At 40.3% G+C, this 27,394-nt stretch overlaps 1 pseudogene; it reads right to left on the bottom strand.

The window, feature by feature from the left end:
• Window positions 1–1,288: 1,288 nt before the first annotated feature.
• LOC135697663 (uncharacterized) lies at window positions 1,289–26,432 on the bottom strand (annotated as a pseudogene).
• Between the last annotated feature and the right edge of the window lie 962 nt (window positions 26,433–27,394).

Below are 27,394 nucleotides of genomic sequence, written 5' to 3'. Positions count from 1 at the left end.
AAGGATGCAATGCAGCAGCAGTAGCAGAAGCTATTCTTCATACAACCGCAGACAATAGAATTCCTGATCCGGTCCTCCGGAATTCGTTTTACTGGTTGCCTCTTTTGGTTTCCCTTGGTGAACTATAGCCCATGTTCGAGCGTTGCTATGGGTAGATAAAAGTCCTAGCATCACAACAAGAAGTGGGGATGCGGTGGGCTCTGATTGAATTCAATAAATTACCCAAAGACTCGTTCCCACCATTCATTCGCTGCAAAAGTCATTCTATGGGTTTGAAGCTTTTGTGGTGCATTTGAGGATATTTACTAAATAGCTAGGCACTCTGACGAGCGGGGCGGATAGGAGCAGGCCATTAGGAGAAATGGACTCCAGCTGTCGCTGGGGTATAATTTTCTAATACACTGCAAGCGATAATAATAGTAGGTAGATAGTAATGATTTCTGTTCGCATTCATCCAACTGCAAACCAGTAGTACCTAAAATGATGATGATGATGGTATTGAGTTGAGTCTGTATTTCAGTTTTGAGTGGTCTCGCACTTGAAAGGAAATTTGTAGTGATTATGAAGTGTGAGGTAAAATCAAGATTTATGAATTGTCATTTGATGAATCGGTCTGGGGAATGACTTTTCGCATAGACGAACCAGCCAATGGCTGAAAGTATCTTTAATAAAGTATCCTAACCTTACCTGACTTAACCGCAATGACTGGATGTAGTGATATATATGTTTGTGGGCAATTCAAGCTACACATAAGAAATAAAGGGGTTTTATTGATGTTTAATGTAATCCCGGTGGTGTCGACAGGGATTAATGTAATTATGTTTGATACTATATTTTTGCTTAAAATAAATAAAATTAATAATCAGAATTAACTGCAACCTTGGCAATCGTTAAAAATAACATTCCTAACTGAATAAAAACATGTGGCTATTTTCTAAATACCTAGACAATTATCTTCCAATTCTCCATGATTCTCGCAAAAATTCACTTTCCCTCCATAATTTTCTAGGAATATTCCTTAGAAATATCTTGACGCTTCAGAATTATTATGCAATTCTCCTCAGTATTACATATCAGGGAATTATCCTCAGAGTTCTCACGAAAATTCAATAGAAATGCTCCACGGCATATCCATCAAAAATTCAACTGGAACTCTCGACAAAGTTTCCTTGGAATGCTCTCAGAAATTTATGGTCATTCTCTTGAAAAAATTTAATTGATTCTTTGAAATCAACCTAAAAATTCACATGGAATGATTATAAAAAGTTCATCGATATTCTCATTAAAATTATCTTGGATCTACCTCATAGTTCCTTTGCAACTCAAATGGTGATTTGGTGACATTTTCCCGGTCATGCAACACTTCCAGCACGCAGCCCATACTCCAGGTTTGCGTCCGACAGGAATCGTTACAGTAAGATCCATTTTCATTGGTCAACTCGGCGAGACCACGCCAGTGATTGGTCTGCACTTCGTGCTGATGCTTCTGCAGGATAGACCACGTTTCGGCGATCGTTTCCTTGAGCAGGCCATTAGCCTTGGCGAAGATGAGCCTCGCACGTAGGTAGAATCCAATGGGCCAAACCCACTACGGACCGTTGTGATAGTTGGCTCCATGAGCTCTACCGTCTTGTCATCGTTGTCGATCGAGTTGTCGTAATTTCCACGATAGCCCCAGTCCTCGTAGTCAAGGGTCTTCATACCGAGTGGACCGAGCAGATACTTTTTGTCGTTCTCCAACGCTCTCCAAGCCTGCTTCGGATTGCAAAGTTCCGGTGCCACAACCAGAGCAATCGGGAAATTGCACCTCAACTGGTAATCGGTCCACGGAATCTCCGAACCCAATGTATCCTTGTACATTCCTTTCTCGTTAACATACTGACTATCGCAGCTTTCGTCTACGTAGAATTCCTTCTCAAATTTAGCGGCGATCTTATCGGCCCACTGCTTGTAAGTCCAGGCAGTCTTGGTTCCATTGCTCAATTTACGTTCCACCGAATTGTACGGAATGACCTTCTCCTCGGCCATTCATTGCATGAATCGCAATCCGGCCATCTGTAGCCCAACTAACTCTACTCCCGATCCATCCCTAGGAGACGACGGAACTCCCCGATTCCCAGACTTATCACTGGAACCCATCTTGTCCATCCAGGTACCGCAATTGGCATTGTTACGTCTGAAGACGAAACCCGTCTCTGGGTCGATGCCGATTAGAGTGATGCAAAATTTGAAATTTTCGCTCCACAATACTTAATCTATTCCAAATCGGATCCTGACTAACCTCTCAAAATTTGAACCCATTTGGTGAGATGGCACAAACCATTTGAAGTTTGTATGGGAATTACTATGGTAAAACCAAGATTTTTGTTCATGTCTATCTAATAATTCACCATATCGGTCTGCTTCAAAAACTTTCAACTTTACTTGTAGGAAATTTTCCCAGCTACAACTTTGTTCAAGACCACTTTTTGATTAAATGCAAGGATCGAAATTTATCAATGGTTCAATGCGCTGATGTCTAATGAGCATGCTCAACCAACTGCTCAGCAGGCAACATTGGTGTTTCTGGGGCGTTGAATAGGACACACAAATACAGTGTTGCCTACAGAGCAGCTGCTTGATCATGTCATAAGTTTACCAATCTCTTAAATAATTAATAACTTTTCCCTGTCTTGTTTTACATAGAAACGATCTTCAGCAAAGTTGTAACTGAGAAAATTTTCTATCAGAATGGCTGTTGAGCTGTTTCGCAGCTCAATATGGAAAAACACTAGAAGACAATGAACAAAAAGTTGAGATTTCCTATAGTAATTTACATGTAAACTTCAAATGGCTTGTGCGAAGTCTGTTTCTAACCAAATGAGTTGTAACTTTGGGAGGCTAATCAGGACCCGATTTGAAACCATTTAAGCACTGTGGAGCGAAAAAGTCAAATTTTGCATCAGTCTAATGCCGATACGACTGTTGAAACCTTTGTCCTTCATCTGCGCGTCGATGCGGATACCGGCATTACGCCTGGATCCCCAGGGTGAAAGCCTCCCTAATAAAGATAAATAATAAATAATAATAATAATACCGGCATTACATTCCCGGTCGGACAACCCCTGGAAGTGAACCACCTGGATGGCTCGTACAAGAATTGATTGCTTTCACCGGGCATCTTTGCATCGGAATCATCCGTCGGATACAACCTTGTCATTCAGGATGTTCTTTCCATTGGGAGCTTCCTCGACGTACTATCGGACGCAGTACAACCACCACCAGACTGCATCACGGCAGTTGAAACGAGCATTCATGCCTCCCCTCCGTCCAGAAGATTCGGAATCAGTCCATGTCACAGAAAATGTCCAAATCCAAGAATTATATACCGAGCTTCGTCGAATCTACCGGTCAGGAACATGAGTCCACGCAAGGAAATGAACGTATATCGACCCCAGCAACGCATGTATCCGGTTGCAAAGTGTGGCAGACCAGTAGCCAGAGTGGAACACCTTTGCGGAGGCTTTGGGGGAGTGATATTGGGACTCAAGGCCGGAAGGTTGGCCGACGGAGCAACCCGAACGCATTGAACCGATTCAAACTTGGAACCATGTCGGACGAAGTCCGTCATCAGTTGGCAAGTGGCGTTAACGGCCAAACGGTGTACTCCAGTGATGATCAATAGCTGCACCGTTCGAAAAATTAATGTAAATTTCTGCGAGATATAGCGCACATAAAATTAACGCTAGATTTGGCATAAATTTACGTGATATTTCGTGTAAATTTAAGCGCAATATCGCATAAATTAGCAATATTGTATGCAAGCTTGTAAACGATTTCGCTGTTTATGCCAAGTATAGCTCAACATTAAACGAAGGGAGATTTTATGCGATAGTTACAATTCAGAATTTTTTTCTGTGTGGGGATTTCCTTCAGAGGAGCTAGGCTACCAGCTTCAAGTATTTTAGCAAACGCATGACCTGGAAAAGTATGAAAAAGACCTCTAAGCCATGAAGCTTCGAGAGGAATTTTTATCAAATTGAAATGCTCGAATTTAGTCGAAGACGTAACTCAGCGCACTAATCCCCCCTTCCGATAGGGTTTTAGCTTTAATTGTTTATGTTTTGTGCCAGCTGTTTTCTATTTTGGATATTTTATTTATCAGTAAAGTTTGAAAAGTCCATCACCAGGTCCAGATCATCACAGTATTATTTTGAAAAATTTCCTCAAATCATTTTGAATGATTACCAGAATTCTGAAAAATGTACAGGATACTTAAGGGGTTTTGTCAAAATTCTCTAGGAAATCTTTTGAAAATTTTCCTAAGAATACTCATCAGAATTTATTCGGAATTATTACTAGATATATCTTCAGAATTCCTCTTCAAATTCTGCTTCAAATTCCGTTACAATTGTCCAGGATTATGGAACTGGGCTGGACGCGTTTTACAAGAATATGGAGGCAACATTAGAGGTATTCTTACTATCCCCAGTAAAAAGGGGTAAAAACACCAGTCAGTGAATGACCGGGACTGGTGATAAAAGTACAGCCAAGCAAAAATTAAAATGATATGGAAGAAAAGATAATCATTCTTTATTATTGTGGGGATAACTTACCTTACCAATCAGGCTAAGGCCTTGTTGTCCTCTGCTGTCCGAAGAAGTCGTATCCACTCTACTCGATCCATGGCCACACTTCGCCAGCCTCGTAGTCTGCGAAGGGTCCGCAGGTCGCCTTCTACTTGGTCGATCCACCTTGACCGCTGCGCGCCTCTTCTTCTTGTTGGGTCGCTTTTGAGAATCATTTTTACTTGGTCGTCGTGTGGCATTCTTACGACGTGCCCAGCCCACCGTAGTCCCCCAATTTTTGAAACGTAGACGATGGATGGTTCTCCCAGCAGCTGGTGCAATTTATGGTTCATTCACCTCCTCAATGTTTCGACATCCATCTGCACTCCACTGTATATGGCACGCAGCCCCTTCCGTTCGAAAACACCAAGCATAGTCCAGCTCTCGTGGCCGTAGAGGACCACCGGTCTAATCAGATAGTCAACTTCGTGCGGCGGCTAATTTTATTCGACCAGAGCGTCCTCCGGAGTCCAAAGTAGGCACGATTTCCTGCCATAACGCGTCTTTGAATTTTTCTGCTGGTATCATTTTCGGCGGTCACCAGTGAGACCAAATACACGAGCGCGTCGATCACCTCGATTACGTCACCGTCAGTCTGAACTCGGGGTGGGAGGCTAACACTGTCTTCCCTAGAAACTCTTCCTCTCATGTATTTTGTATTTGATGCGTTGATGGCAAGTCCAATCCGCCAAGCGTCAGCCTTCAGTCTGATGTACGTTTCCGCCATCGTCTCAAAGTTCGTGCCATGATGCCGATGTCATCGTTGAAGCCAAGAAGCTGGATGGACTTCCTGAAGATCGTGCCACCTGTGTCTTTCCTTGCTCTTTTGATCACAACTTCTAACGCAATGTTTAATAGCAGACACGAAAGTTCATCACCTTGCCGTAACCCCCTTCGAGATTCAAAGGGATTCGAGAGTGTCCCGGATACTCAAACAACGCACATTACTAAATCCATCGTTGCCTTGACCAATCGTGTCAGTTTATCCGGAAATCCGTACTCGTACATAATCTGCCATAGCTGATGTCAATCGATTGTGTCGTATGCGGATTTTAAATCGATAAACAAATGATGTGTGGGCACGTTGTATTCGCGGCATTTCTGTAGAACCTGCCGAATCGCGAAAATTTGGTCCATGGTAGCGCGGGCACCCATGAGTCTCACGTGGTATTGCCTCACGAACTCTCTTGCAAATGGTGAAAGAAGGTGGCATAGAATTTGGGAGAGTGCCTTTAACCGGTAGATTGGGCATACGACAACTTCTATCCACTCCTCCGGTAATATCTCCTCCTCCCAAATCTTGGCAATTACCCAGTGCAGCGCTCTAGCCAGTGCTTCACCACCGTATTTCAATAGCTCACTTGGTAGTTGATCTACACCAGTTGCTTCAACTTCTTGAAGATCAGGGGCCGGTAGCCTGTCGCCTTCTGCGCGTGCTCCAAAGTCTGTTGCCGTGCCACCTTCGTTTTCTGCTGCTTCACCGTTGAGGTGCTCGTCATAGTACTGCTTCCACCTCTCAATCAACTCACACTCGTTCGTGAGAAGGTTACCGTCCAAGTCCTTGCACATATCGGCTTGCGGCACGTAGCCTTTGCGCGAACTTCCGTGTGTCGTTTACGCGGTACGCTTCTTTTTTTCGGAAAAGCTAATTTTGACTGTTCCGCGCTTTTCTGTATCTTTAAGGGGTTTTACACGAAACACATGATAAATTTTCAGAATTTTGTAAATTTATTATAGTTTTAGATTGCAAACAATTATCAAATAATTTTGGTAATTTTATGAATGCCAAAATATGATATATTCTAAAATGTAGGGAAGTTGCATTTTTTAAATGTAGCAAGTTACAAGTTATAGGGACAGTTGCAGTTTACACAATCTCGCAATCTTATTCGCTTTATGTAGTGGCTATCTATCTTCCACCTGTTCACGGTGTGCTCAAATCATTTTCTGAACGTTTGACGGTCGAGAGAAAACCGAGAAGTGATAAAATGGAATCCATACATTTCCATACACGAAGAACGCATAGAATCTGTCCAAAAACAATTCCTTTTATATGCTTTACGTAAATTGAATTGAACTGCATTTCCATTACCATCTTATGAAGCGCGCTGCATGCTCATCAATATACAAACACTTAAGGAGCGCCGCCAATTTGCAATGCTTTTCTTCATCAACGACATTATTTCAATGCGCATAGATTCGGCAGAAATTCTCGCACAATTAAACTTTTACACACCTTGTCGATATCTTAGAACACGAAATTTATTTTCTGAAAAATCGTACAGAACAAACTTTGCAAAAAATAGCCCAATCAATCGAATGATGCGCCTATATAATTTGCATTGCGGAACTATTGACATCACTATGTCCAAGCAGAAAATAAAAAAAAAGCTAAAACCGAATATAATTAATGCATAGTATGTAAGTAAACATTGTAATAATCATTGTATGTATTCTACACTGGCTTGACGAAATGGAAATAAAAAACATGGTCCGGAAGGTTAAGAGGATGTTGAAGGAAAATCCGAATCCTTCTGTTCAAACGGTGGCTCGTAAAAAAGGATTGTCACCTTGGTTTTGACCAAAAATCAAAACAGCGTTTTAGGTTGAAATCGTATAAAGTAAAAACAGTCCAAATCGCAACGACAAACACAATGTGTACTGCGGATATTTGACGAAGTTTTTATGGACGATGAAACTTATGTCCTGGAGGATTTCAAGCAGCATCCAGGGCTGGCTTTCTATTCTTCTATAGCCAAAAATGCTGCAGCTGAGTATTTCAGAACGAAAAAAAGGCATCAAAATTTCCAAAAAATGCCTTATATGGCAAGCAATTTGCACGTGTGGTCGAAAGTGTGAATCTTTCTTCACTACACACACAATCAACAAAGAGATTTTTCTGGCCCGATTTGGCATCATGCCATTATGTTAAAACTGTGATGGAGTATTACGTATCAAATCAAGTGAATATTGTACCAAAAACCGCAAATCCACCAAATTGTCCAGAGTAACTTACTATCGAGAGAAATTGGGCTCTGATGAAGCATAAGCTTTCTGGAAAAAAAATAAGGAATCAAATATATCAAACACTTCCAACAAATGTGGACAAAGACGGCCACCACGGTATCTGAGGAGTTTGCCCGAGTAGATGAGAATAGCAAACCAAGAACTAACAAATAGCAAATTGTACTATCGTAGCCTATCTTGATATTATTATGTTATTTATCCATAACACATAATAACAATCTTATAACAAAATATGATATCACATCAACATTTGTTATTTTCAAGATTAAAATTTTGAGTCATAAAATAGTCGAATAACAACTCAATAACAATTTATGATATTGTATCTTATTTTGCTATGCTATTGGCATCATATTGATCTTCTTTTCCATTTTTAGACCCTACTTTTAATCGTAAGGTGAATATTTTTTCATTTCAATGTTTCAGAATTTTTTTTTTCGTATTTATTTTTTTTTTTTTTTTGTACTTTGTATTTATTTTTATTTTGAACTTTGTATATGATCGACAGATTTTATAGACTTATGTTATATAAATACCATAAATACTTGGAATGTGGACCCATAAATTAATCAATTTGTGTAAGGATTTTACATTTAGGAATAAACTGCAATGTTCGATTGTTCATTTTTATGCACATATTTATGCATAGACGAATTGTGTCGTTGACTCGAATTACTTTAATAAAATCTGTTAGTTCATATGAATAAATATTATGGCATATCTTTTTGGAGTGCAATGTAAACAATATTATTCTGATCACATAAAATTTCTACAATAATGTCCAGTCCAGTTTCCTTTAATCGTCGTAGCTCTATGCAAAAGTACTTAAATAATAAATTGGTGTTTGATTCACCCTTCGAAAGCCACAAAGCACTGACAATCAAGTTGTGTTTTGAATATCGAACATTAGGAGGAAGGTTATTCAAAGTGACAAATACGGGACATAATGGTTTTTGTGTCGTGCATTTGAAACTGGCGGCTCCGTCTGTATTAGCACTCAACGTAAGCACTCCCGTGATCCTGATGGGCAAATTTTTCGAATAAATCTTCCACGTTTAACATCCGCGATTTTATGCTTTTCAACATGTTGTGCGTACTCATCAATTTTGGTTTTATGTTCAGTAACAAGCTCTCGTATTTGTGGCTATCTATTTTACCTTTTATGTGATACTTATAATCACAGAATCCAACTTTGAATCGTAGTCCAGGTCCATTAACAATACACTCGTTCCGAGAAGGGGGTCATGGTACCACTCATCTTGAATAATCATCTTCTTCTTCTTCAGGTTCACTCACCACCCGAAATGAACGTTCGGTGTGGTTAGTAATATCAGATAGTGTTACATGCAAACGAAAAAGAGATACAACCAAGATTAGTTTTTTAAAGTAATAGTTTCATCTGAATACCCAACTAACCATATCTCAGTGACATTGTCTCACTCTGAACCTACATTTAAAGTTATTTTGTGCATATTTCACTCACATGAAATGTTGTGCAAGTACCACAAGTTCAACAACGCCCAACTATGGACAGCTCAATGTTAATACCATTTACTCTTTGAATCAGCGTACACCAACATGACAATCTACTAAGAAAAAATCTAAGAATGTATAGAGATAAAGCTCAAAAATACAATTTTAGCTGATGGTACTTTATAAACATTAAACTGTCCAAATTGGACCCTGCCAACACACGGCTCCTGCATGGTAATGTGGGCCGTCAGAATGGTTCATCGGTTGCGAAGTGCTTCTCAAACTGAAGCGATACATTTCTCAATTTTTCAACGCTATCCGAACGTAAACTTAATATTATCACCCATATGCCCGTCCACGCCCGAAACCTATCCTGCACTCAAAATCAAATAAAATGTGTCTGTATGACAAACACCTCCAGACTTAAACGAGAATATGGGTGTATATCTTCACTGTAACAACTACGGGTAATCCTCGAAAGTAGGGTAGAAAACTACTTCGGCCTTATCCCCCATTTTGGGCCTATCGAGCAGAAAAATTCAAAATAATCCATGATTTCAGAGTTAACAATACAATTATGCGTTTGGTATCATACTTTAGTTAATAAGCTACCGAACAACGTCAATGAGAGCGCGTGGTATTGAAGTTTGCACCCATTATTCCCAAAAACAAAAGAAGCGCTCCGACTGAATCAATTTTTATCTTCATACGATAGGCCGAAGTGAATTCATTAGCGTTTCAATGGCGTTTCAATGCGTTAGGCCGAGTTTAGAATCTGTAGGCCGAGTTTGGCGTCAAGAAGGAGTGTTAGACTTTTGACAATATCTCAACGATTGGTTTATCTTTATCAAATATTATGGTACGTACGTAAAGGTAAATAAATTTGGAAGCCATCAATGATAATAACATTCCGTTTGGTGCTAAACTGTGCTAGATTAAGAAAGACTATGTTCGGGTTGTGCTTAATAGGCCGGAAATGGGGTAGTTAACCCTACTTGCATTTTACTCAGGCACTTTTGAGAAAACTGCAATCACTCTCTCATACTCCAAATTTGCCACGACCATATTGGCACAACGACGCCTTATACGCTCTCTGACCAAAGCACAGGGATAAACACCCAGCGAACATTGATGCAATTTTGTTATTATCACTTGCCTATTTTTACTTTTGCTAGTCCGATGTCCCTCAGGATTTCATCTGCATTACAATGTTGGACCAACTAACTCGGTTCATGGCTGCTTGTCTCCAGTTTCTCTAGCGTCCCACACTTCCTTGATCTTGGTCCATTTGGTCTAACCACCTAGCTCGCTGCGCTCTTCTGCATCTTGTGCCGGCCGGTTTCGAGGCAAAAACCATTTTTGCGGGATTATTGTCCGGAATTCTTACAACGAGTCCCACCCGAGCGACTTTCTGGATACTGGGTTTACCATAGAGTTGCGCCATTCATTTTTTATAGGGCCGGGTGTGGCAAGAGTGCCAACTAGACTGATGCAAAATTTGAAATTGTCGCTCCACAGTGCTCGGACGATTTCGAGTCGGGTCCTGATTGGCCTCCCAAAATTTAAACTCATTTGGTATGAAACTGACTTGGGACAAACTATTCAAAGTTTATATGGAGGTTACTATGGGAAGACCAAACTTTTTGTTCATAGTCTTCTACCCATTTTCCATATTGCTTTTTCGAAAATTTCTATAACTACTCTTACGGAAAATTTTTTAGCTACAACTTTGCGGAATTTTGTTTTTCAGCCAAATGTCAAATTAAATTTTTATTAATTGTTTAAGAGATTGATAATCTTATGGCATGATCAAGCAGCTATTTTATGGGCAACACTGGATTCTGTAGTGTGACATAGTAGCCATGATATTTCAAGCTGAACATTGCATTAGGTTCTAAGTAACATTGATCGATTGTCTTCGTCGAATTTCTCTTTCGTTAATAACTTGTGCACATAACCGTTTATTGATGTGTTTGTCGTATTAGATGCTAGATAAAAGTTTCTTTTAACTATTTGTGTGCTGAAAATACCTGGGAATGTCTTTACATGGCCGTGAGGATACAAAGAGAAAGTTGACGAAGAGAATCTGTCAATGTTGCTTGGGACCTAATGCAATGTTCAGCTTGATTTGTGCTCTATTTTTCGCATCAGAAACACTGGTGTTGCCTGCTGAACAGTTGAATGAGCATAATCATAAGACATCAGTGACTCGAATCATTAATAACTTTTGATCCTTAGAAAATTTTCTACAATCTCTGCTATCATTTTTAAAAGCATAGTGATGTGGTGAATTGTTAGATAGATATGAACAAAAACATAAATTTTCCCATAGTAATTCCCATATAAACTTTAAATGGTTTCTTACTAAAGTAGTTTGAATTTTGGGAGGCTGAGCAGAACCCGGTTTGGAACCGTGGAGCGAGAATTTCGAATTTTGCATCAGTCTAGTGCCAACTTAAAAATTGTACGTTATATATATGCCAAATAGTGGATATTTATAGGAGTTTCTACGCCGTATTGCAACTGCATATTATTGCTAATGTAATGCAAATTATATCTCGTCAAAAGTTGTTTACGATTTTTTTTCTTCAAAATGTCATCCCAAATCTTGTTTTGAAACTGCAATGGGGCAAGAGTGCCAACCACCGACAAACCGACATGAATGACTATATAAAAACAATAAAATTTCTGACCAAAGCACACTACTGACATCTGGCTCCGTGTTCGCGGGAAATATTTAGCTAAGCCATGAACCCGCATGCAAAAGTTATGAATTGTTTTGGTTCTTATATACACAGCAAAAAAAATGTAATATCGATCAATGTACATAATTCAAGCTGATGTATGAAATAATGATGTAATAGCAAAAAACAGATATAATATTACATCAATGGATGTAATTTTGTTCGCAAAATCGATGTACATCGTACAACGTTATATTACACAACCGATGGATTGACTTGGTTGCAGCAGTTTGGATGTAATATTCAACAACTTTTTTTCTGTGTATACTGGGCAAATTATTTTTATCTATATAAAAAAAATCCTATGGTTTTGACAGTTCAGATCACAGCACCTTTAAATAGGCCGTTTACGATTTTCGGCTTAAGCCAGAATTAAGTGTCATGTCGGTTTGTCGGTGTGCCAACCAATATGGGGCAAAAAGTCCATGCGTCTTAAATTGAGTGAAATCGATTAATGCTTGTTTATAAACATAATCTTTTGATTATTAATCATGTTATTGTTTACTCAATTTTACTATTGAATTTTACAATATTATTCAATACATAACAAATGAACTATGATTACCAATGAAATCAAATGAAAACTACTGTTGTTGATATTTTTGTAGCTGGTTTTGTCAAATTTGGTGGAAACAAGGGGCTGTTCATAAACTACGTAGACAGTTTAGGGGGGGGGGGGTGACAATTATCCACGGCCCATACAAATTTTAAATTTTTTGTATGGAAAATTGTCTACGCAAGGGGAGGGGGGAAATTATGTTTGACCAAGTAGGGAATATTTATCTATTCTTTGTTATTGATGTTTCAATTAATTATTATTAGTGATGCCTTAATGCAGAATTGTAGGAAACAATATTTAGAAATTCCAAAATCCTTATTTTATGATGTTTAATTATTGTTTCGATATTTTGAGATTCGAGTTTCGAAACCCGTCGGATACGGTTCTGTTTTAAGTTTGCTCTCTGTTTTGTGCGTGCGTTCGCTTTGATTGTTTTCGGTTGCATTTGGCTGATTAGCGCTGGCAGAGTGTCTCCCGGACGGTTATGCGTTTGTGATTATGGTGGTTTTCTCGCTTTCTGGGAAGTTTTCGAATCGAGAAGGAAACGTGATTCATCGTGTTTGCAAGAATCAGAATCTCGCTATCGCTATCTGCAAATTTGTTTTATTTTCTTCGCGTGTGCTCCCGGACCAGAAATGTGTGGCATAGTGAAGCGATCGATACCTGCATTTGACTTGCCTAGTCTAAACCCAGCTTTACTTTATATTGCCGAATAGAGATTCCTAAATATATTCCATTTTCTACTAACACAAATTTTCCCTCCCGTGGCATCTATGAAGGTAGTATGGGTTCCCTGCACGTTTGTAAGTAGATGTTGAGCTAATTTTCCTTCGTATCCCTTGCGATTGTAAGGATGTGGCCAGGTGTATAATTTGATGCTTGATTTGTAGATTTTAATGTGTGGGAAAAACCAATAGTCCCAAGTGTTTTTTTTTCTTCTCAGCAACACACGATATTTTCTACAAAATGTATTGGTTGACCATTATATAGCCCCCCACGATTTGTGCAATCGCTTATGCTATGCTATGCTATGCTATGCTATGCTATGCTAGTAACAAGCTCTCGTATTTGTGGCTCAACGGGAATAGAAATGAAAAAGTCTTTTGCTCTGGATCCGCAAATTGGGCATTCGCTATTCGCTACTGGCGAAGTTGTGCCAAAGTCATATTAACAATTGATGCAGAAGAATACACGTACCGAATTGTAAGTATTTGATTTGAAATTCGACATAAACGTTGAAAAACTTTCAGAAAATAGTTTTATTCCTGAAATAGTATTGTGCATCTTCAGTAAGTCTTCCAGTGCAGTCTGTATAATTCCGTGCCGTACATAGTAGCTAAGAACCATGTTCAAAATATCCTCGACTTTTAGGCCAGATACTGATATGAAGGGGTTTTTTTATGGAAGCTTGAAAAAAGCTGAAATCAAGAAAAATATTACTAAGTTAGCCATCTTCTACGTATCCTAGCTATGTTATTAAATATACAATTTATTGGTAAAGCACTTGCCATATCCAACATTTCATCATTGGCGTCCTCCTCTGAGTGCTCAGCTTCAGAATCTGTAGGTTCATTATTTAGAATCATCGATTCATTTAAACTGTGGTGCTTACTTGGGTCATGTATCATCGTATTTTCCGAGGCTGGATTTGAGTGCTCAGATTCAGATTCAGAATCTGTAGGCTCATAATTTAAATTAACCGTTTTATTTAAATTGCGATGGTTGTTTTTTTTTCCGAGCCGGGATTAACTTCAATGAATTCAGGTTAATGGTCTGAACACATAAGTTCAACAGTTTCTAATCCTGAGGTACTGATGGCATCCTTAACAATGTTTCGCATGGGCTGCAAAAGATATTAGGTGGTTTTTGATATTTTTTCTATCCGACATACGTACCTTTTTGACATATTTCCGTCCATAGTACTCGGGTGACAAATAAAATTGTCGTCTTCGTCGTGCACTCATGGTAATTTATTAATTAAAATAAAAACGATGTTATTGAATAATACCTTTAACAGCTTTAAACAAAACAGTCAGAGTAGTTTTGATTTATGCTAAGATAAGATTAGACAACTGATTCCTTTTTGTTTTAAAGTATTCTTCTTCTCTCACAGAACCGACCGTGCAATTAATTCTGGTCAACACGACTGACTATCAAAACACAAGAAAAAAGATTATCTGTTGTTAAAATCTTCGGGTTGTATACGTTCGGCCGGTATGCGTGAACTTCAAAGTGAGCAATCAGGAGTTGGTTCGCATTTGACGGAAAACTGGTTCAAAGAAGGTCCCCTATTGCTCATCTTATCTTAGGGTTTATGAAGAATAGCAGATGACATATGAGAGCTATGTCACAGTACACAGGTCTGCTGTTGTTATGGATCGTGATTATGATGTCACAATCAAAGTCCATCGTATTTCATTGCAATGTTTATCTTTTTACACGAAACAGCTATCGGAAGTTACATCAATCTCACTGTTCTCAATATGGAATGTAGTGGGAGTGACGTCGTTGAGTGCTCAGCAATGTATACAATATTTTTGTTATCAATAGCAGTATGCTGCCTGTTGGCTCAGACCTTATATAAACGTCATTGGTATATACAGTATGGTTGTGAATCACACAGTTATTCGTGTTGTCTAAGTTTATGTGAAAAAATCAGTAAAACTGTTTAATATAACGACAGAAATGGGCCGTGTACGTAAAAATTAAGGTCAAAAGCTTGTTACTAAGAGAGAAAATGCTGCAAATATGGCATGCCTTGGAAAAATGGTACGTTGCAAATTCAGAATAACGGCTGATATTTAAACTCAATATTTGTCAATTTCAGGAGGAGCAGCTAAAAGAACATTCTGAACCAAAAAAGAAACTTCTGGAAAAAAAAACCAAAACAGTTCCGCTAGTGCCATAGACCCTGTCGCTAAATTCATTCCTGGAATTCACCCAACTAACTAATTCACTGACGAATGTTCCGCCGGATCATCTGCCAAACATGTGAGTAGCGTTTGTACTTTTTTTTAATTGGTTCTATCCTCAAATTTTCAATTTCAGGTGCAGGATGAACAGCTAAATGCAAATATTGCACCGAAAAAGAAACGCACAGGAAAGATTCCAAGAAATGCGACTATCATCGATCCGGTCATTCCAGCTATTTCTGGAGTTCGCCCAACTGACCAGCCCACTAGCAAATGTTCTGCAGGACCATCTTTTGCTAAACATGTGATAAGTGTCGTTCTCGTACTTTTTTAGTTATAACCTTAAATTTAAAATTGCAGGTTCAAGAAGAACAGCTAAAAGAAAATATAGCTCCGCAAAATAAACGCCCGGGAAAAATCGCTAAAAAAGCCGCTAGCACCGATCCTTTCGATCCAGCTATGTGTGGAGTCCCGATAACTGGTCAGTCTACTGACGAAGAATCTGCAGAGCCATTTTCTGCAAATCATGGCAGTAGTGTCTTTCCTTGCACGTATGGGACTCCACAAAATTTTCAAGACCAAGAATTTGCTGGAACAACTTCTGCAGACTCTGCTTTTAGTACTCAGACAGTAGTACAAGTTTGTTTACGGGATATGCTGAAGTTGAAGTTAGTTTGATATTACAATAACAAGATTTGCTATTATTTAGTTTTTCTCCCGAACGGTTTCCGTTATTATTTTTGATATTTTAACTCTTATTTCAATCAAACTAATAACAAATTGAGTTGTTCTGATATCCTATTTTCAATAGCAAAACTTGCTATTGGTTTGCTATTCTCACCTACTCGGGTGTACAGACCCCAATGAATGGAGTTCAGCGCAAAGTTCGAAAATTTTAAGCAAATACCGAATAACTATGTTTTGACCATGAATCTGAAATAAACACCTACAATTGAAATATAATGCGAAATTTGTTTTTTTACTTAACTTTTAATGTGTCCGGATTATTGTGGATACAGACCTTAGATATTCCTGCCAGTAACGCACCACGAAAAGGTAATCTACCAGGCGTTACTGGGCAATCTAAATAGGAGTTGTGTAGAAAAGATAAACTTCATATTCCCTTGGTTATCAATCCCCATTGGATAAAGCGATAAATATGTATCCTACAATTTCCCACATTAATCTAATTCGTGACCAGAGAGTGTAATTTCCACCACGCTTGTTAAGAACCCTTTCTACCCCACTTATACCGGTGTAGGTACAATCTCCGCATCGATACAAGCAAACAACCAGCCTATCGTTGTCTTAAGTGAGTGCAAAAGACATGAAATAGACATAATGAAAGACCTGCCGCAGCAGCAGCAGCAGCAGCAGCGGCACAAATCGGTTGAACAATTGAACTACAACTGATCGAATACCGGCGATTGATCGTCGTCGCCCGCCGAACGAAGTCCTATGGATGCGTGACGGATGACTCCCGCTGCAGGTTCTAATTCAATTACCCACTCGTAAGCTGGTCTTGAAACACAAGCAGCAGGGGAAAATCACGCAACAATCGGTGCAACTAGATCGGCGGTGGGAGCCAGCTTCATTCGTCAGGTTAAGGAAAGCGTTAGAAAATTACACGAAGGTGAAAAATCCGTTAACAAAAATTGACCGCTTCAAGGCACCGAAAGACTCCTACTGAAGTCGGTGGCATCGCGTGTTTCCACGACGTCGACGCCACCGCCACCGCTCCGTGTAAGTGCATGTCGCAGTTGTTGGTCATGTTCTTGAGATGGAATGCTATTTCTTAACACGCTTAATAGCAATGTTCTTCGTGTCCAGGGACCTGAACATGATGATATCGATAAGATCTCCCAACAGGTTCAGGGAATTGCATATTTATGCAAACAGAATGATGGCGCGTGCACCAGGGGGGAGATACGCTCTGAGCAGTTGCCGTAGGACTTGAAGAAATGTCACCAACAATAGCTTTTAAATCACCATCAAGGTGCAATCGGGAATCCAGTTGAGCCGTACGGAACAAGCGACATTAGAATAATGAAGAAATATTTCAACTTTATAGCCCAGCGACGTTTTAAATTACGAAAACTATTTCAATTCACCTCGCCCCAAGCAGGGACCATCAGAATTAAATTAAAAGCATAAATACAATTTCGCTTGACATACCACGTTTTATTAGCTTTTATTCCCGCTATCTCGTCCGAACCGAATCGACTACCAACGAAAGAGCAAGAAAGAAGCGGTTTTCTTACAACGCCCGCAGTTGAACCGCGCACAATATTCGTTGAGTCGTGTTGCGCATTTTAATTCTTTTCGTTCTGCTTCGAAGTCGAAGCACTGCAGAATATTGCAACCATCGCGAATATATTTCTATTATGAATAATGGTATTAATTTATCATTTGGCGTTGAATACACAAACAAACCCACGTTGTGGGATCTCATTTGAAAATGTGGTGTGGTCCAACGAGTTTGAGGCTGGATTGAATCATTTATTTTGTCAAACATCGTCGGCGTGGTCGTCATCGGTGCAGTTGGTTTTATCGTCTGTGATCAACGACAATTAATGGTTCAGGGTGGCTGTTTTATGATGTGACAATTTTTCATTTTAGTATAGGGAAGAATATTTTTGTGTATCCTGATAGGTGCATGTCATGTATTTCGCGTGTAATTAAATGGAAATTTTACGTAAATATGCTCTTCGGAAATTTATAAATCCTTTAAACAAAAAATTCTGATGAACAACTGAAACCGAAATAAAAAAAATTGAAAAGATAATTGATCAAATTCTACATAAAAAATCAAACTTCGTTACCTTACTTGTTATGTTATCAATTTCAAGACAGGAATTCAAAATTGTAAAGGCTGACTAAAAGTAAATTGGTACGCCCCTCGTGCACCGCTAGCACACCTCTAGTGTTGGGAATCGAAAATCTTTGACAGTGGTTTGTTTACACTTCTATCAGAGACGTTGAATAGAGACACGCATAGACTGAAGCAAGAAGAACCAAACGAACCGTCAAACGCTGAACCAAACGAGCAAACATTACTGTTCGCTCAATTCATCAGAAAGGAGTATTGTTCTCAATGATGAAAAAAGTGTTTAATTATTTGCACGAAATATTTGTTAGTGATAAAAAAACAATATCGAATCGGAAAGTTTTATTTAGATTTATGGTAATAAAAAAGATTACGCTGCAAGCAAAACAGAAAAATATGACAAAATTTATACTGTCATGGAGCGACTGTCATACTTATTTGATCGAACTTTGTATGGCTAATGGATTCTCAGCCTAAGGGTAAGGAAACGCTAATAATTTTTTCTCCTGATATCAAAAATATTTGTGCTGAGTGTTTTCATAAGATCACCCAATTTGGCAGCAACGTTATTATTGGATGTGATGGTAAGTGATATATTGTCGCGGAATATTCCTTCCAAAGCAACGAAGAAAACGTAGACATGCTCGTTGATATACAGCAATGCTTCGCCAGTGTAATCCTTTAGTATAGTAAACTTCGAGTTTGATCTTAAGATAGCACTGCTTGATATACATAGCAAAAAAACAAGCTTCACAAACGGTGTAGTTCATGGCGAAATATATCCACCGATTTATAAATTTGATTTCTTTCAGAGTTGTCAAAAATGCATCGTCGAAAACATCCTATGGATATTCCACAGTGATGTTGGTCATCACTCACAACTTGCTTTTGAAGATCGTTACTTACTGAAACCATCTCCTGGCGTCCTGCTGTAAAGTCCGTCAGTCATAGTCTATCATCGTAGTCATACGATTTGTTTGAAAATTCTGACATGAATTGGGAAACTGACAGCAGTTTTAAGTTATTCTTGAACTGCAGAGCTGTTGGTCTTTTTTGCTTAAACCTAAGCAAAGAAAATATATTTTCGACACAATCTTGTCTGAACCTGGCTGTGCAGACGAACTGGTTGTGTCTAATAGCGCACTTCATTTTTAATTAAGTTCCGGTCGAACGTTCAAATGTTCTCATCAGCAATGCGGCACTGTATGCAAGTCATTTGAAACCACTCAAAGAAACATGGTTACCAGTGACATTGTCAAAAGATCTCTCAAAAACCGTGCTGCTGTTTTGACAGAAATTTTCTTTGCGCGTCTCTATCAACGTCTCTGACTTCTATATAGAACAACTACTGGTGCAAGTTTGATCAAAGTAGTCGGTTGCGTTCAAAAATAACGTCAAATGGAACTCGAAGGAAGAATAAATATTGTGCACAAAATTCAGAGTGGTCCGGTTCCAAGCTGGCTAAAGTACTGAAGATGCCGAAAACAACAGTTTGTCGAGTGCTCAAAACCTACAAGGAAACCCTGAGTGAGGAAAGGATTCAGCGGACCTACGGAAAAACTGGTACCACGGATCGTGAGCTGCGCAGCAAGGTGTTGAGGTGCGTTAAAGCCAACTCCGGTCTTTCGATCCGAGATGTGGCCGGAAGATTCAAGTTTGTGTTTGCCGACAAGTTCACGAAGAAGGCTTTGATTTGGCAAGCGATTTGCAGTTCTGGCCTGAAAAAGGAACCATTCTTCACATCCTCGACGATGACATCCCGAAGAATGCCTGAAAAAGCGTTCATCCGCAAGCATAGGAGAAAATTCATCTTTTAATCCGATATGGCCAGCTGCCACTATTCCAAGGTGGTTCTGGAGTGGAATGCTTCCAAAGAGATCGATTATGACCCCAAGCTAATGAATCCTCCGAATTGCCCGGAATTTACACCAATCGAAAAATACAGGGCAATTTCAAAGCAGTTACTTCGACGAAGCGGCGGGGCAGTCAAGGACATCCAGAAAATGCGGGAAAAATGGAAGAAATGCACTGATTCCGTGTCCGTTTCTACTGTGCGAGCGCTGATGGGCTCCATCAAAAGGAAGGTTCGAGCTTTTGTTCGAACTGAAGAAATATAACCATCTAATGCTATAACTGGGTACAGGACGTTAGGCATACGGTCGATAGGCATATGAACGTTAGGCATACGGACGTTAGGCATAATGGACGTTAGGCATAATCTACCGGATGAATTCCAGAAGGATGATAATGGGGACCGTCTATTGATTGGTGACATCGGTGACAATAATGAAAGAGTCTTAAAACTTGTGACGTCTTGGACAGGCAAAGTAATGGGTTGCAGATGGTACGTTTGCCACAGTTTCTTGTTTGTTTCGGCAACGCGTCACTGTTCATGGAAGTATTGCTCCCTCATATCAGCATACGGTTCCGCTAATTTTCATTCAACAGACAACAAAAACAGATTTATTGTATCGAAAAGTATGGGAGTAAATCCTGGAAGCAGCAGGTATGTATTTTGTTATTAAATGAAACACCACAGAATTCACCATTCTTCATTTCATGAGCTGTTCTTTGGCATCATCTTTTATTCAACCTTAGCTGTTTTATTGTTATTGAATGGAAAATCACAGAATTCACCATTCTTTATTTCATGAGCTGTTCTTTGAGGAAAATCTTTTCTTCTTTGACAATTGCAATATGTTTTTAAGAATATATTACAACAAATGTGTGATTTTTTTTATTTCTAGATGCGATTGATTTCAAGATATAGTTCAAAACTATGCTGAGTTTTTATTGCCAGATTAACCGCTTTCGCTACTAGTCTTGGATCTAAGTAAATATCTAGCTACGTCACTTATGATATGATAAATAATGGATTCCAAACTGTGGTTATTAAATAAACTAAGTTTGTATAACTCATCTTTTATTTAAGCATTGTTTACCATGCTCAAAACAGGTTTCTAGAGTTGAGCAGCAGCAAGGTATTTTATGCCTAACGTCCATTATGCCTAACGTATGTTATGCCTAACGTCAATTTTGCCTAAAGACTTTATGCCTAACGTCCATTATGCCTAACGTCCGTATGCATAACGTCCATATGCCTAACGTATTTATGCCTAATGGGGTACACTCCTATAACTTTAAAGTTTTTATAAAAGTACTGTAAAGTAACCAATAGTTGACTTTTCAAAGTTATTGAATCACGAATTACAGGTCTATTTGTGCGTACCTATTTACTTTTAGTCAGCCTTTATTAAAGCATGAGATATCTTATTTAAGCTTATTCTGATTTCTTGGTCAAAGATCTTAAGGATTGTGGCGCTAAAGACTTTTTAGTTTCAAACTAAACACTTGATTGTTTTTTTTTTAATGTTCGAAGTGTCTAACTTTTTGGAAAGTTAGATATTGCAAATGTTTTTCTTTGTTTCTCTTGAAAACTATGTTTTGTTCCAATATCATGAAAAGGTCTCCTACTCATTCTTACTTATTGAAGTTTTTTGCATGTCCAGCGTGTCGAATCAATTCCAAATGGTAAATTGGTTTTTGTAATATTAAAAGAATCAGATGCTTCTTAAACCTTGTAAAAATGCTCCTTGTGGAAAAGCTCAGGCGAATTAGAGAAAATCAAATGATATTACGTTGCTTCTTCCAGTTGTGTTTTGATCCTGTTTTAAATATTTATCATTGAATATATAGTTATGTCTCAACCTGGAAGGAGCCGCAACACATCCAACATAACGTTTCCCACGCAGCGTCAGCCAATCCATATAGCCAGCAGGCTGATCAATCCATAGCATCAACATTCCCATGCAACCCTTAAGCCAGGCGAGTCATCATTCCAAGTGAGTATGCTTGCAACCTCATCACCATCGAATGTTACATGAATCCCGAGACGTGACTATTGGGTGGAAGACATCATGGTGACACCAACTGTTCCCAGCTAACCTCATCAATTTAGCTTAGAAGTTAGGTTGTTAGATGGTCGTAGGTTGACAGAATCAGTTAGTTCTAGTTTAGTTTCCAAAGTGATCAGTTTTGCTTCCAGAGTGATCCATTGTGTTTCTAGAAGAATTAATTGGTGAATAAATGTGTGAAAGTTAACTAAAGTGTTTTTTGAAAACCCTTTGATGACAGCGAAGACATAAGTATATAATAATAATATAATATGACCTGGGATCTACTCAAACTCAAACTTCACGGTGATGCCATTTACACAAGGATAAGCCTCCACTATCATTGATCTTTTAAACTTAGAGATAAAAAAGCTACGAAAAAGCGCATATGCCTTCATTAAATTCTACTTTTACACGGCGTTCGTTGTTTCGATTTAGTCCTTACGTAAGACGGGAACAGAATCCATAAAACTTTCGCATTTTTGGGCTACCGTGCCACCTTCCTTCACGCTTGCCGATTTTACCAGCGTACTTTGTAGTACAATTCTTCTTTATTTTGATTTGTTATGTGGTTTACAATTGCTAATACAGGGCAAGAGTTTAGCCAGAAGGGCTCTTCATCTTTGGTGAACTTTTTGATTTTGTGTTGTACATGTTGTGTTTTACTGTGTAATGTTTTTCAATTTTATTCTTGTGAAGTATGTTGTTTGAATGTTTTAATTTGTTATTCTACCTATTTAACCTAACGTGCCAGATCCCTGACGATCTGTAGATCGGATCGCCTACAGCAATCTCTGAACCTTGCGATGGAGTCAGCTCTCCGTAACTCCAGTGTCTGAAGACCAGATCATCCTAAGGATCTTGTTTTGGTTCCTTTAGAGTTTGAGGTGATGGCATTTGGCGCAACTCTCCCAGATTTGCATCCCGTATTCTATTACGGGAAGGATGATTTGTTTGTAGACAGCAAGCTTATTTTTCAGGGACAGGGTAGACCGCCTGTTCATGAGTGGATACAACGATCTTATCAAGATGTTGCACTTGGTTTTGGTTTTGTCAACGTGCTCCCTGAAAATCAGCTTGCTGTCTAATGTTAGCCCGAGGTACACTACCTCTTTGGACCATTCCACCACTGACCCGTTTAAGCAGATCTTATTATTTTCAGACGGAACAAGTCTGGGAGATTTTGAGTGTGGAAAGATAATGACCTGGGTCTTTGACGCGTTGATACGGATCTTCCAGCTGTTGAAATATTCAGACAGGACGTCCAGACCTCTCTAAAGTTTGGCAGTCAGAGCTCCGATGACCCTACCCTTGTAGACGATGGATGTGTCATGGTGCACAGGTTGAATAGAATGGGGCCAAGGATGCTTCTTTGTGGAACCCCGGCACCGATTTTGAAAGCTCCGATGTGATGCTATTCAGAGAGACTCGGAACGTCCTGTTCGATAGGCAGTTGTTTATTATCTTCACTAGGGGATTTTGGAAGACCGTAGTGCTGCAATTTGAACACCAGGCCATCATGCCAGACGTTATCGAACGCTTTTTCAACGTCCAACAACGCCATCGCAGATGTTTTCGAAACAGACTTGTTCCGTATGAGAATGTTTGTCACTCGAGTCAGCTGGTGGACGGTCGAACGACCTTTCCGAAAACCAAACTGTTCCTCGAGTAAGATGTTGTTTTATTCGGCAGATGTTAGGAGCCGGTGGTAGACTGCTCATTCGAAAAGTTTTGATAACCCTGAGAGCAGGCTGATTGGACGATAACTTGAAGGAGAGGACGGATCCTTCTCAGGTTACCGGATGGGTATGACTTTAGCTGACTTCCAACACGAGGGGAAGTAGCCAAGTCTGTGGCACTGTTTAAAAATCAGTGCCAGATGGTTGTAGAATCTGGAACTCAAGTGTTTGAGTTCCAGATTCAGGATGTTGTCGAAAACTGGGGCCTTCATGTTTTTAGATGATTTGATAAAGGCCAATCGTAATCTCGGATTCCTCTGGAAAAATGATAGGAATCTGATAAAGATTGGTTGCATTTTCAGCAACCTCAGATTCATGAGGGCTGACGATGTTTTGTCCGAGATTATGGGAGCTGAATTGACCTATCGCGGCAGCCTTCTTTTCATGAGTTATCAGATGAACCACTGGGTCGCCGTAACGATCCAGTGGGGTCAGTGGCGGAATGGGTCTTGGCTTATTTTTAAGAATTTTGGTTAGCTTCCAAAAGGGCTTTGCACAATCTGGGAGAGAGCAAATCCTGTTAGCAAAGTCCTAGTTTCTGAGGTCCACCATCCTAGCTTGGATGGTTTTTGTTAGGCGATTACAGTGAGTCTTAAGGACAGGCAGACCAGAGCGTTGGTACTGCCTTCGGATGGTGTTACGGAGTCTTTGGTAGATCTGTCAAGGTTCAGTCTGTCTGGATACTGGCACGTGTTGTTCCCTGGCCCGGGATATCGCCTCGTCATTGGAATGCAGACACCGGTCAACGTCTTCTGGCATCTCCGGAAGGACACCGTAGTCGACAGTGGAGTCGACACAGTGTTGGAACTGATCCCAGCTGACACGATGGTAGTTGCGTCGGGAAGCTTGGAATCGGTTGACGGATGAGCCCACGTCGGCCACCACCGGAAAGTGGTCCGAACTCAGCTCCTGGTGGGTCACAGGTTGCGAGATGTTGTCTCCCATGATGCTGATAATCAGCCGGGTGGGAGTGTCCGGTGCCAAGATAGTGTAGCGAGCCTCTTGCAGGTCGTCGTTCAGGATGGTGCCGTTTTGATTCCACCTTTGGTTGCCCCAAGCTTGATGTTTGGCGTTCAGGTCACCAGCGATGATACATTTTGTACGGCGTCGTGTTATCTTGACAATATCCCTCCGCAGGTCTGCCGCACATCCATCCCTGGCGTTTGCTTGTTTCGGGCAGTAAGCCGCAATGATGGTGACGGGGCCGACGGGTGTGAAGACTTCCACCCCAATGCTTCAACCATTTTCAGCTGGAAACTGGGTAACAGCTGGCAGCAGATGTTGTTCCTGGTAGCGATGGCCACTCCACCACCTCCAGAGCTTGTCCGATCCAGCCTCACTAGCCGAAATCCAGGAATAAATACGTTCATCTCCGGTTTCATGTGAGTTTCAATGATGATACCGATGTCGATGCTATGTTCGTTGAGGAAGTCAACGAACTCGATAATTTTGCTCTTGAGCGAGCAAGCGTTCCAGTTTGCGATTTTGATGAGCTCACGGTCCATAACTGAGCATGACGGTAGCCACAGCTTGGAGCTGGTCGGATTTGTTTATGATGGTGTTGGCAATGTCGTGCATCTTGAGGAGAATGATCATTAGTTCCGCTGCGGTGAACCAAGAACCATCGTTGATTTCGGGCTGCGGTAGGGACGGTCCATCCTGACGCCAGTTTAGTCCAGGGGCTGTGAGGAGATCCTGCGGCTGTGGAGCAGCAGTCGTCTGTTGACCTGAGTTTGCAGGGGCTCCGGAAGTTTGAGCTTGAGTAGCAGTAGCAGTGGAACGAGCAGCAGCCAATCGTTGGCAGCACTGGAATCGGTCGTCGTGGAAACTGTGGGAATTTCTAATCATTTCCGGCACCTTCTTGCGGCCGGGCTGGTTTCTCGTCGATGCTTTCTTCCGGATCTCGATGTACTCGGCGCGCTCCGGGCAGGCCTTGCTTGTAGCTTTGTGAGCAGCACCGCAGTTGGCGCAAATGAGATCGGCTTCATCGAGTCTGTCGTAGGCGTCGGTTTTGTGTTGTTTGCCACACTTGATGCAGCGGCAGTTCGAGCATTAGGTGACTCCACGGCTGACCGGCTTGTACTGCTCCCACTTCACCTCAATGTTGAACAGAACGCGGATGCACTGGAGGTCCATCAAAGTTGTTGAGTTCTTCTCAAGGTGGACCAGGTATAGCTGGTCGCGGTACTTGACGGCCTTGTTGTGGCGGGTCATCTTGTGAATTTGGACCGGCTTTAGTCCATTAGCCACCAGCGCGTCCAAGAGGACGCCTGTGTCCATGTCGTATAGTCCTCGCAGGACCACCTAGAACGGCTTAATAGCCTTGATGTCGTGGGATGGTTCAACGCAGAAACCATCAATTTGTATCCTTCCGTGCACAGCTGGATGGTGTACCGGACGCCCTTGGTGATGTAGAAGTTTATTCTTTCCCGCAGTCCGGGAGGGAAGCCTTTCACGTAGAAGGGCGGCATTCTGTCCTTTTTCGGCGGTCCTGTTGTTACCGTCACCGGTTCTGCACCGTCCTTCAGAACGGAGAACTGATTGTTGTCGAGCAGCTTCTTCGCGGCTGTCCCTCTGTCACTGTTGTCCTCAGGCCTAGACCGTTTCCCGGGATTGCCAGCACTCGCACCACCGCGCAATTTTTTACCCATGGCTGGATCAGCAGGAGTGTCACTATTCAACGCGAGAAAAAAAAACGGAACAACGCAATCGAACGAACGATGAGAGCGAGAGAAGAAACGTCGACTGTACTGCTCAATAGTCTGGCAGCGAATTGTGATTTACCAGCGTACACATATTGCACATTTTTAAACTATCTCGACCGAACTCTATTGCGTTTTAAAACGACTGTTTTCGTCAAAACCACCAAACCGTCAGTCTTCAACCACAGCCCTCATGATCATGTTAAGGACACACCTAACAACACAACAAAAACTAATCGGTCAAGTGCCAAGCTTGCATGTTCGATCGCGACATTTATTTTCTTTAGGAATTATGTTTCAACTTGTGGGATATCGAAAGCATTTTTGTCCAGAAACATTCGACAACGGCATTCCTTTGCATAGTAGTATAAAAACAAACCCGGAAGCTGTTGTAAGAATGTTTCGTCGTCCAATATGATATAATTTTTTTTTCAAAAACTGGATGGAAAGCCACCTTTTTCACTGTGTACGCCTCAGCCCAGAGCAGAGGCATCTTCAACGTGTAAACATATGATTTTGATTTTCCAACTTTGTTAGCCACATTACGACCTGAAAGGTTTGGATGTTTCTTATTAATGGCTACCACCTTCTGGTCCATTTTTCTATAACATCTTTTTCGCTTTGGTACCACTTTTACATCGCAGATTTTTAAATAAGTTCAAAAGAATATAGGGGAAATGGCTCTAATGTTGGCCTATAGATCTAAGATTTGGCCTATAGTAAAAAATCTGCTATTTATCAATTTTATCTAGATGAACGCGTACTAATGAATATTTTTGGTCGCTATTGAAAATTTAGTCGATTGCTGAATTTATGTATGGGCCCAAATAAGGGGCATTTGCCGACATTACATCCATTTCCCTTAATTCATTCGATTTCTAAAATATAAAAAAAAAATTCAAGATGTTTTT

The sequence above is a fragment of the Ochlerotatus camptorhynchus genome, unplaced genomic scaffold (genome assembly GCF_037179485.1).
Source record: "Ochlerotatus camptorhynchus isolate MF236.1 unplaced genomic scaffold, CSIRO-AGI_Acam_v1.1 ptg000077l, whole genome shotgun sequence".
In the NCBI taxonomy this organism is placed as follows: domain Eukaryota; kingdom Metazoa; phylum Arthropoda; class Insecta; order Diptera; family Culicidae; genus Ochlerotatus; species Ochlerotatus camptorhynchus.
This window is presented reverse-complemented; position numbering and strand designations above follow the sequence as displayed.